The 12,803-nt window shown below is 45.1% G+C and overlaps 2 pseudogenes; one reads left to right on the top strand and one right to left on the bottom strand.

Moving 5' to 3' along the window:
• LOC142191103 (uncharacterized) overlaps positions 1 to 12,803 on the bottom strand; it is a 602,426-nt pseudogene that overhangs the window by 540,759 nt on the left and 48,864 nt on the right.
• The window catches only part of LOC142188959 (uncharacterized), a 33,028-nt pseudogene that overhangs the window by 19,302 nt on the left and 923 nt on the right, over positions 1 to 12,803 (top strand).

Genomic DNA, 12,803 nt, shown 5'->3' with positions numbered 1-12,803 from the left:
TTCAGATTACATTCCACTTCGTCAACTTTAATTCACTCATCTCTAGTTTTAATCTCATAGCACCTCTCAGGAATCTAGATATTAGCGCATCTGTCTACCTAAACAGGCAGAAAGAGCTGCAACCTGCACCTTTAGGATGGCAGAGCTAAGACCTTTATCCAGAAGGTAGACAATTAAGTGGAACCCCAGTTGGAGGATTAGAACTATTAGCTTTTTGTCTGGAGCACAAATCCTAGAAGACATTACCTATTCTTAGGCAACCTCTGTTAGTAGATTTGGCTCTAGTGCAGGATAGAGTCTTAAGGACGGCCTCTGACAATTCTCTAGATTCCCAAACGGACTAGTCAACCTATAGGCTGTCAGGTTGAATCTTCTCAGATCTTGGCAACTCTGAGTTCTCTGAGAGGTCAGGTATCATGTAAAGTGAAGGGAAGATGTAGGCCAGCTTTAACCTACAGGGAAAATTGGAAATGAGACTGGTCACCATGAGCTCTATTTCTTGGAGGCCCCACTTCAGAGAGATTTGAAGGAAGATCTCCTGATTGAGAGATCATTCTCCTGACACTGTGAGGCCCCGACAAACTGGTCTGCTAATATATTCATGGACCCTTTGATTTGAAGAGTGGACAGATGGGTCAGATTTTTTTCTGCCCAGATGAAAACCAGATTTGTCTGTCCCAGTAGAGATAGGGATGTGGTGCCTCCCTGTTTTTTCAAATACAGGATGGTCATCATATTGTCTAACCGGACTTTTACAGCTTTCCCTCTGAGAAGAGGGGCAAAAAGGAGGATTGCCAGGTGAGCTGCTCTGAGTTCTCTCCAATTGGATGGTATGGCTATCTTTAGAATGTCGCAAATTCCCTGAACAGGTATCTCATTTACTTGAGCTCCCCATCCGGAGAGAGATACATGTGTGGTCAACTGGGTCCAGCGAGGCTGAACCATGGACATCCTGTCTTTAAGATGGATCCACTATTTCAGGGAAAGATGGGTGTTGAAAGAAAGTTTGATGGTTCTGTCGAGACCCAGTGGGCTGTGGTTCCAAACTTCTAGAATCTCCTTCTGGAGAGGATGCATGTACCTTAATGCCCAAGGGACTGCTTTGGTAGTCGCTGAAATGAGACCTAGAACCTTCACGGCAGTTCTGATGGAAATCTGCTTTGTCTGGAGCAGATAACAGGATGCTCTGATTATTTTATCTTTAATTAGAGGAGGTAGAGAAATTTTCATTTGGTTGGAATCTAAGATGAAGCCCAGAATCTTTTGTGTGGAAGGTATGATATCCGACCTCCTAGTTTATGACTCAGCCTAGAAGCTGCAGAAACAGCAGATGTTGAAGCAGGGTGTCTTTTGAGCCTTTATTAGCCAGTCATTCAGGTATGGCACAATAGACAGACCATGAAGCCTCTGTGCCACAGCTACCCAAGCCACCACCTTGGTGAAAGTGTGGGGAGCAGAGGAGATGCCGAAAATGTCTTGTGCGCCAGGTAACAATCACTGCAATCATCAAGTATTTTCTATGAGGAGGATACACAGGGATGTGTAAATATGTATCTTTCAAGTTCAGAGACACGAGGACATCGCTGGGTTATAGAAACAGTTACTGATTTTATGGTTTCCATCCAAAACAGTTTTTTTTTATTATTAAATTGGTTTAGGTACCTTAAATCTATGATCATTCTCAGATAGTTTGGGCATCAGGAAGACTAGAGCCTGCACAGCCTCATCAAGACCCACATCCATAACATCAGAAGCGGCAAAAAATTTGTGGACCTTAAGAAAGCGTTCGACTCAGTGTGGCATCCGGGTCTGCTCCTGAAACTCCTAGAGAGTGGAATAGGAGGAAGTACGTATGATGTCATCAAGAACTCCTACACCGGAAACCAGTGCTGTGTGAAGGTAAAGGACAGCATACTTCCAACAGGCCCGAGGGGTCAGACAGGGCTGCAACCTGAGCCCAATGCTCTTCAACATATACTGTACATCATTGAACTGGCTGCATCCCTAGAGGCATCACCAACATCAGGCCTCACCCTGAACGACAGGAAGGTGAAGTTCCTGCTATACGCCAACGACCTCCTACTCCTGTCCCCACCGAGAAAGACAGCCTGTCAGTGCTGGAAAAATTCAGCACAACATGGGCTCTACCCATCAACCACAAGACGACCAAAGTCATGGTATTCCAGAGAAAAGGGCCACAATAAAGCCCCCATCCCAAAATTCACTCTAAATGGCTCCACATTGGAGAAAACCAACAGCTACACCCAGTGGCGTAACTAGGAATGGCGGGGCCCTGCGGCGAACTTTTGACATGGGGACCCCCCGACACCGAAGATCTCGACCAAGTCCCTCCTACGCATTCCTGCGCGCTCTATTATGACCAATAGTGGACCCTGCACACAGTATTATGTCCTTTAGAGGCCCCTACAGGACTAAATACTGTCACGTCACCCGCTGACCGCTATACGAGGACAATTGTGGATAAAAAATCTGGTCATGTGCATTACAATTTAGTAACTCCATGTGCCTCATATTAATAGATGTTAACCCCATCATGTCCCTCACATTAACCCTTGTGTACCTCACATAAGAGTTACTGATATGTGAGAGACATGGAGGTAATAATAAAGTATCTTCATTACTATTACCCCCATATGTCTCACATATTATTATTATTATTGTTTATTTATATAGCACCATTAATGAGTAACTCTTATGGTGAGGCACACAGGGGTTAATGTGAGGGACATGATAGGGTTAACTGCTATTAATATGAGGCACATGGAGTTACTAAAACAAAAGTAATCACTCCAAATGCCTGATATTAATAAGTATAGTAACCCCAGTATGTACCTGTTTTCTTTCTTTAGTTTCATTTTCCTGGAGCAGCTTCTTCTTCTTCTCTTGTGTGCAGCTCGGCAGAGATAAGCCCCGCCTCCTGGGCTCTCCTCAGCCCTCTCATTGGAGGGCAGAGGACAGGCAGAGAAAGGGAGGGGGGGAGAGAGGGGGAGCGTCCTGAAGCGCTGAGAGGAGCCAGACCTGCAGCTCCTGTGTGTCAGCCGTTGTTGCAGCTTCGGGGCCCCCTGTTGGTGGAAAGTATTCCACCAACAGGGGGCCCCGATCATTATACTCGGGGGTCCGAAAAGACCTCAGAGAATAATGATAGCAGCGGTAGCAGCTGTCACCGGGCCCCTAATGTCCCGGGCCCTGTGGCAGCTGCCTCTGCTGCTATGGTGGTAGTTACGCCACTGGCTACACCTACCTGGGGCTGGAGCTCAACCAATCAGGAAACTTTAAAGCAGCAATAGAAACCCTGAAAGGAAAATCCTGCAGAACCTTCTACGCCATCAGTAGACAGCTGTACTACCTCAAACCACCGATGAGGGTCTGGCTGAAGATATTTGACGCAATCATCTCTCCGATCCTTCTGTACAGCAGCAAAATCTGGGGCCAAGCCACCTACCCAGACCAGCAAAATGGGACTCCAGCCCAACAGAGACCTTCCACCTGGAGTTCTGCAAATACCTGCTCCATGTCCACCGCAGTATCTCCAACATGGCATGCCGGGCGGAGTTAGGCAGACTCCCTCTATGGCTCACCATGCAAAAAAGGGCGCTATCATTCTGGACACACATTCAGGAGAGCAACCCCGACTCCTACCACCAAGCCTGGCTAAGTCACAGAACTCGGAACAAACCCAGCACCCCCCAACCAATAAACAGCCAACCACCAAACCAGAACCACCAACAGGCAATGACCAAGGCCCAAATAAAGGTGACCATAGAAGCAAACAAAGAGCAATACATCGAAGAATGGAGAAACAAAATAAATAACTCAAAGAAACTCACCGTATACCAGTCACTGCAAAGGAACTACACCATGGCCACCTACCTGGAGAATATACCCCACCGCAAACACAGAAAAACCCTGAGCCGATAAAGACTGACTGCCCACAGCCTAGAGATTGAAACAGGGCGGCACAGGCAGTCGTACAAGCCACAGAAGAACAGACTGTGCCAACACTGTGACCTTGAGGTCCTAGAAGACGAGACCCATTTCCTGCTACACTGCACCAACGAGGGCCATCCACTTCCATAGACTCTCTGCCCACATCCCAGACTGGGAGAAGAGGAGACCACTGTGGAGATCGCTGCCCAATACGTGTCCACCTGCCACCAAATGAGGGGAAAATGAGACCCCAAAGACTATTATACTCCCTTATCACCCCACCGAATCACCCACCCACCCTACACCCGCCCATACCCACATGTTCCAAACAAGAACGAAGAGACCCCAAATACTACTGTACCTCCAAACCAGCCAATCCACGCCCACTCCTCACCCACCCAACCATTCTTAGCTTTGGCAATACCAATTGTGTTTTCGGTTGTGCCAATAAAGCTTTTTGTATTTGTATTTGCCTTTACTATCACAAGCCCTGGAACACCGGGTCATATGACTCCTTAACTCCTCCCACACATGTGACATCTCACAGGTCCTTTATCCTGAGCATATGAAGCTGTAACAGCAGGACCTGATCATGTGACTTGCTGACTCCTCCCACACCTGTGACCTCACCACAGGTCCTGTCACCACAGTCACTGTACAGGAGGAGGTAGGTGGTCGCTCACAGACCTGGAGCTTTTATTAACCCCTTTCAGACCAGACAATTCTAGGACGTCATCCCAGTTACATTAGAATTAGAGAAACTCTCCGGACAATGTCAGTATTTTCTTGGATATTTCGTGTATTCCGGCCATTCTCGTTGTCTCAGGACTCGGCTGCTTTAACCCCTTCCTGCTCGGTGCCGTACTATTACGTTGCGCTGGCCGTGTAGTTAATGCTCAGCGCTGTAATAGTACATGGCTGTAATGTGGCGGCACAGGAGCCGTATTATACAGCCGATACCTGGGACTGGTCACCGGAGAGGAAAGATACTCCGACTCCAGAGGATTAATCCCTCACATACCGGGATCGCTATTCATCATGGCGTCCGGGGAGTCTGGAGACAAGATCGCCCCTCCCCCACCCCTCAGATCCCCCTCGATAAGATCACAGGGTCCGAGGGGTCGCTATAGCAGTCAGGAGTCCGAGTGTCAGCAAGCACAGTGACCCTAAGTGCGATATGCGGGGTCACCTACAGTCTGACAAGTTTACTAGAATTTACACCAGAAACTGAAAGAAATCAGATCAGAAACTACAACAAATGATATGTAATGTAGATTATATTCTGTGCTCCACCGACTACCGAATATACCCCAAATGTATCCCCATCAGTGTCCTGGTCTCCTTCTTCTCACCCCTCAGCAGACACCGCTCCATATATATGTCCTGTACCAGCCTAGGTTTGTCTCCCCGGTGTAGGGCGCTCGTTCTACATTACAGGTTAGTGGAGGAGAAGAGACTGATACTGAGGAGGAATGTGCCATGTATCTTCACATACTAGAGCCTGAAGCGAAAGCCCCCCTTATACTCCCTACTAGAGATGAGCGAACAGTCAGATATTCGAAATTCGTTACTCGATTCGAATAGCCTCTTATCGAACTCCATTATAGTCTATGGGGAAAAATGCTCGTGAGTTGGGGATCCACCCAAGTCCACTATGACACCCCAGAAAATGATGCCAACACCCGGGAATGCAACTGGGACAGCAGGGGAAGCATGCCTGGGGGGATTTAACATGCCTACAGTCACTTTCTTTGCTCGGGATCCCTGGAGGAAGTAGAGACTTGCACCAGCAGTGTATTTGGCCCTGTGAAGGAGCAGAGCCTTGAACCAGCAGTCTTTTGGGCCCTTGGAGATGGTAGTATTTACTGAATTGTGCAATGCTGATGGTGGATGAATTTGATGATGATGATGAGGAGGAGGAGGAGGAATTGTAGAGGTTGAGCACACACATTAAAAATCATGTGTGGATGCTTGACACCGGTGGAGAAGAAAAAGATGGGTCTATCCATTGGCTGTTCATTTTTATGAAAGTCAGCCGGTCAGCACTGTCTGCTGACAGCCGGCTGCGCTTATCCGTAATAATGCCACCGGCAGCGCTGAAGACTCTTTCGGATAGCACGCTGGCGGCTGGACAGGAAAGGACCTCCAATGCGTATAGCGCAAGTTCCGTCCACAAATCCAACTTGGAGACCCAGTAAGTGTAGGGCGAAGAGGGATCGGAGAGGACAAGGCTGATGTCGGCCAAGTACTCCCTCAACATGCGCCTTTACTTGTCCCTCCTGCTGACACTAGACCCTTCATTGGCGGTTGTTTCGTGAGGGGGTGCCATTAACGTGTCCCATACTTTGGAGAGTGTGCCCCTGCCAGGTGTGGACCGGATGGCAGTCCGTCGCCTGTTGGAGGAACTCTCCTCCCTGTTGCCAACGACAGCTGCCGGAAACATCTCCACCATATTCTGCACCAGTTGCTTGTGACAATCGATAAGGCTACTGGCCCTCCCCTCAACCGGAATAAACTTGGAAATATTATTTTTATACCGGGGGTCGCAGATTGCAAAAATCCAGTACTGGTTGCTGTTCAGGATTTTCACAATGCGTTTGTCATTTTAAAAGCATCCCAACATGAATTCCGTCATGTGTGCCACAGTGTTAGTTGACATCACTTCACTGGACCCTACAGAATGATCACTCTCCATTTCCTCCTCCATTTCGCCCCATCCGCCCTGCAAACAATGGGACGCATGTAACTTCCCCGCTAGCCTCCTGTGTAACTATGATATGATCTGCCACTTCGTCATCCTCCTCCTCCGACAATATAGGCTGTGAAGCGGACCGCAGTGTGCAGTGACTATCCTGATTGGATAGTCCCCGTCCTTTATTGGCTGCCTTACGCATTTTTGGTATTTTGCGGCCTAACACACTGTGAATTGCAGTCACCCAAAATTGCGAGTAGCAAGGTGTATGATAATTTCCCTGTAAATACCAGGTGTAACGCTGGCACCTATTCAGACTTGAGCTTCAGAATTCTGCCCTAATGAAATCAGCGTTTCAGTATGGAGAACGTGAGAAAGCTTGCTTTACCCTATTTGGCCAGACAAACTTCTGTGTATCCCAGTTAGCTTTTCCGGGTACACAAGTTTGGAAATCTGGGTTGAGATTGTTTTTCCCTATTCAGAGCTGCGACTCCTCTCCCTGCACTATAGCTCTTAGAAGAGCCTTTGTTGTGATTGTCTTTGTCCCTGCCTAGCTGAAGCTAACAAGACGCCTATCTCTCCCTCTGCAGAGCTCTGACCCTATCTCTCTCCAAGGGAGGAATGACACGAAGCGGGCGTTGACTATTCTTATGAATGGGAGGTCACATGTTTTCGGCAGCCAATGGGTTTTTCCTTTTTTTTTAATACCTCTGTTGTCGTAGTTCCTGTTCCTCCTTCCCTGCGCTGTTATTGGCGCAAAAAAGCGCCAGGGAAGGTGGGAGGGGACACGAATTTTCACTGCGTATGCCGCGTTGTGTTCAATTTGAATCGAATGTCTCGAACAGCATGATATTCGATCAAATATCAATTCGTTCGAACGGCGTTTGCTCATCTCTACTGCCTACTAATCCTATTTATTACATGAGGTTTCTACATTATTATTATTGTTTATTTATATAGCACCATTAATTCCATGGAGCTTTACATTTCGGGGGTTACATACAGTACACAAAATATACAGGTAGATATAATACATTGTCTCATCTTCTCTCCATTCAGGTTCCTACAATATAGAATCCTCTCAGTATCTTCTATATAAGAGAATATTCCTGATTGATCCATCAAGGATGGAAAGAGACAGGAACAAGATGGCGGAACGTCTATTAAATCTCACCCTAGAGATCATCTACCAGCTTACTGGAGAGGTGAGAGATTCTGATGATGTCATCATGACATCATTCTTATCTATAGTAATAACAGATGATATGACTGGAGAGGTGATGGACTCTGGACATGTATGTAGTGAGATTTATTAATGTGTCTCCCCATAACCAGGATTACACAGTAGTGAAGAAGACCTCTAGTGGGCGCTGTCAGGCTCCTGTGTATAAAGGAACCCAGAGCCCAATCCCAGAGACTCCACCTCACCCCATGATACAGGAGGAGATCAATGGACAGAAAATCCTAGAACTCACCAACAAGATGCTGGAGCTGCTGACTGGAGAGGTGACACTGCTGGGAATGCTGGGACATTATACAGTAACTGGAGGGGTCGGGGTGATGACTGTATCATTGTGTTGTCAGGTTCCTATAAGGTGTCAGGATGTCGCTGTCTATGTCTCCATGGAGGAGTGGGAGTATTTAGAAGGACACAAGGATCTGTACAAGGAGGTGATGATGGAGGACCACCAGCCCCTCATATCAGCAGGTAATAGACATGACTATATACACATGGACTTCCATTATTTGTATGTACAGAATGAATTCAGTCCCTGTCTGTGTTTCCTACAGGTAGATCCAGTAAGAGGACAACACCGGAGAGATGTCCCAGTCCTCTTCTTCCACAGGATGATCAGGTAGATGGAGATATTCCCTATGATGTGTAGACGGGCTGTGAAGTCCTTGTGGTCAGTCTTGGGTTCTCCAGCAGTATTAGATGGTTTATACTTGTGTAATGAGAGGTGGAGATGGAGGATAAAGCTGACCATAGACATTACATGTTGTCTGGATCTTCTCACAATCTTCTGGCTATGGAGACTTCTGGTTGGAATAAGGAACCATCAGGTTGTATTTCTACCGATCTGATCCTTTATTTCCCCTGAGACAAACAACCCCGGATGTATCTGGTAGAATCTGATCTGCTCTCCCTGATCTATATCTTGTCCTCCTGAATATACATTTATAGGATGTTTTTGAGGTTCTCCTTGAACTGTCCTCTATATTTGTCTCAGATTAATCTTTTGCTTCATCTAGAATTTTCTACTGACTTACTTTATTTGTTTGATATACTTTCCATCAGGATAAAGAGCTGAACAATATTAATGCTATAGACGTAAAGATAGAAGACCCCTATGTGAGTGGTGATGAGGAGTGTGAGGAGGACATTCCTACAGGGAACCGCCCAGGTGAGGAGTCACCACTGAATACACCACAGAATAGTCCCAGATTCCTGATTTTTCAGCTGTCTATTCCCACATTCAGCTGAATACAAGTAATACATGAATATAAATGTGATACTGCTATAGGTGATAACACGCTGCACATTTATAATATGATGTAGAAATACCATTGGAACAAGGATAATGAAATATGTCTATGTGAATGAGGACAACTTCTTCATCACCTGCTGTCTCCTTGGATAAAAGCTACCACTAGACATTTCTTGCTGCGGTTTATTCCTCTCTCCACTGATAACAAATACATGTGCAGTTGAGAAAAAGAGCTCATAGATCCAAGAGCTATTGCAGGTGATTGTCCTCCTCCATGGTGGCCGGACACGTTAGATGCAGATTGACCATCCAGCCACATTTCCTGTAAACTTCTCCATACACATATATACCGGAATTGACTGAGCTGTTTGAGTTTTCAGTGGGGAGAATGAAATAAACTGCTGTTCAATTTAAAGGGATTCTACCATTAAAACCCTTTTTTTTTTGGCGATCACACGTCAGAATAGCCTTTAGAAAGGCTATTTGTCTCTTACCTTTAGATGTGATCTCCACCGAGCATGCGCGCACTTGCGGCCTCGGAACTATGGCCGCCGGCTGGCATGCGCAGTCGGCTCTACTAGTGTTTCACTGGCAGAGCCAACTGCGCAGGCGTTAGATGTGACGCCAAAGAAAGACAAAAGAAGGGGAGGATCCAGCCGAAGATAGAGGCGTCGCTGGAGCCTGTTCTCGAGCAGCAGTGGGGACGCTTCCATCGCATTTCCAGTGACTGTCTGAAGGATAAGACGGACATCCGACCAAAAGGCTAGAGAAAAACAATTGGGACCAATGGTCCTATTCAATAGAACCATGCTCACTGGTATGGGAAGGACATGACAGAGCAGATTTCCAAAATTCAGAGACGTTTATTGAAATAAATGCAGCACAGCACGACGCGTTTCTAACCTTAACCGGCCCTTTCTGAAGTACAAGAGATGGCTCTCCGTCGTGTAATTCCTACCCCCGCATTGTGTCCTTTACCTTACCTTGTGTCGGACCAAAAAGGCATAGAAGTGGACAAGATATAGAGAACTTGTAACATGCTTGGAAAGCTGAAGACCACACATCTGGTGAGAACGAGACCCCCAATTCCCTTTCCCAACTATAACATAAATACTGATAGACTGTTGACTCAATCCTTTATAAGCGTGCCACAAATAAGTGAGACAGTATGGGTCGGATCACTAGGTGAAAGGCACAAACGCTCAAAAAGCAACAACGTCCTATGAAGATTATGAGATGTCTTAAGAGCAGTGTAAGAATAGAAAAGCTGGGTGAACTGCCAGTGAGAGGCAATAGAGTCCAGGGTCTGGGGGTCGTAGTGAGTAGCTCAGATCGAGGGAGAAGGCCGACATAACACAATGGAATCTAAAGGCAGGTTGACCCACAGTGTGGAAGAGAAAAGAGGAGTGAAGAGCGGAAGGGAAGTCCGGGTTGCCCGAGATTGTGATCATAGGGCCATCATTTCGAAGAGTCTCTACACAGCACCGTAGTCAGCAAGATACAATTGTCTGGTAAGTGACAAAAGGAAGCATATTAGTTTTACTGTCTGACCAATCAACACTTATGAAGCCATGGGAGAGCAATGAGAGGGAGTAGGCTCAGAGACCTCTCCAGGGCCAACCAGAGTTTAGAGCTCACTGAGCGGTGCCAGTCAAGAATGCGAACTATGACTGAGGCCAGGAAGTAGCTAGAGCAATCCAGAACCACCAAACTCCCTCTCCGTTTAGGTCTAACAAGAGTACTTTTTGTGAATCACGGGGGCTTCGACGCCCAGATAAAGCTAGTAAAGAAATATTTGGACTCTATAAAATATAGTAAAATCCTTTGTATTAATCACAGATGACTGTACTAGGAGCTCAGAGGGACATCTGATATCTACAGATTATAAAGCAGAGGATCCTGGTATCAAACAAGATCCATATGAAGAACATGACATTACCCCACATATACCCTCAGCCCTTGCTATACATCAAAGAACTCACACAGGAGAGAAGTCATATTCATGTTCTGAATGCGGGAGATGTTTTGCAGCTATGTCAAGTCTTGTTAAACATAAAAAAATTCATTCAGGAGAGAAGCCATATTTATGTTCAGAATGTGGGAAATGTTTTATTTGTAACTCAGATCTTGTTAAACATCAAAGAACTCACACTGGGGAGAAACCATTTGCATGTTCTCAATGTGACAAATGTTTTGCACATAGATCAACTCTTGTTGAACATCAGAGGATTCACACAGGAGAGAAGCCATATCCCTGTTCAGAATGTGGGAAATGTTTTATTCGTAAGTCAGATCTTGTTAGACATCAAAGAACTCACACAGGAGTGAAGCCATATTCATGTTCTGAATGCAGGAAATGTTTTACAGATATATCAACTCTTGTTAAACATAAAATAATTCACACAGGAGAGAAGCCATATTCATGTTCTGAATGTGGGAAATGTTTTTTTCATAAATCAACTCTTGTTAAACATCAGAGGATTTACACAGGAGAGAAGCCATATTCATGTTCAGAATGTGGGAAATGTTTTTTTCATAAATTAAATTTTGTTGAACATCAGAGGATTCACACAGGAGAGAAGCCATATTCATGCTCTGAATGTGGTACATGTTTTAGATATAAATCAAGTCTTGTTAAACATAAAATAATTCACACTGGGGAGAAACCATTTGCATGTTCTGAATGTGACAGATGTTTTGCACATAGATCAGCTCTTGCTTTACATCAAAAAAATCACACAGGAGAGAAGCCATATTCATGTTCAGAATGTGGGAAATGTTATACTCGTAATTCAGATCTTGTTAAACATCAAAAAATTCACACAGGAGAGAGGCCATATTCCTGTTCAGAATGTGGGAAATGTTTTATTCGTAACTCAGGTCTTGTTAGACATCGAAGAACTCACACAGGATAGAAGCCATATTCATGTTTTCACTTTTCTTTGATTATTATCCTTAATGTCCCTCCATCCATAAAAAAAACAACACATGTGTGAATGGCTCCATTGACTACAATGAGTCCATGTGATGTTGAAATTTTTCATAAATAGCACATGGACAGAAAAGTACTGTGAAAAAATAGTGCATGATGGGATTTTTTTCTCAATGTCTCTCCGTCCATGAAAATCTTGTTATTGATGGATGGAATGTCATGCTATTTTTTTTCCTCATTTCTCTTCTCGTCTCAGGCATACTAAGGGACTTGGACGTCATTTCTGTGCTGTCTTCTTTTGACAGATATTTTGCTTGGTGATTGTGAATGCAAAAAAAAAAAAAAAGGACAGTACACTAGACATAAAAACACAAGAATATACAAAGTCTGTTGTTTTCTAGTCCGAAAAATGAATAGTTATTGTGATTCCTGCCTTAGACATCACCCAGGAAGAAGCCAAATTCTAACAACTCATCTTCATGTGCACATCAAAAAATTAGTAGGATAAAGATTTTCAGGTCTATGCACTGTTACATATGAAAGAGGTCGTCACACAAATATTGGATGTTTCTTAATGATTAAAATACATGTGTATGGCGACCCCCACTGTTGGATTTGTTTCTTGTTCATTTACCTCAGTAACAATTTGCAAGTGGACGACCATCTCCACAAGCAGAGAAGAAAGGACTGTCGGTGTCTCAGAGTTCCTCTGTGCATGAGATCCCTCTAACCAGCGGACAAT

Source organism: Leptodactylus fuscus, chromosome 1, assembly GCF_031893055.1.
Source record: "Leptodactylus fuscus isolate aLepFus1 chromosome 1, aLepFus1.hap2, whole genome shotgun sequence".
NCBI lineage: Eukaryota > Metazoa > Chordata > Amphibia > Anura > Leptodactylidae > Leptodactylus > Leptodactylus fuscus.
The sequence above is the reverse complement of the archived record's forward strand: the minus strand, read 5'-3'. Positions and strand labels throughout refer to the sequence as shown.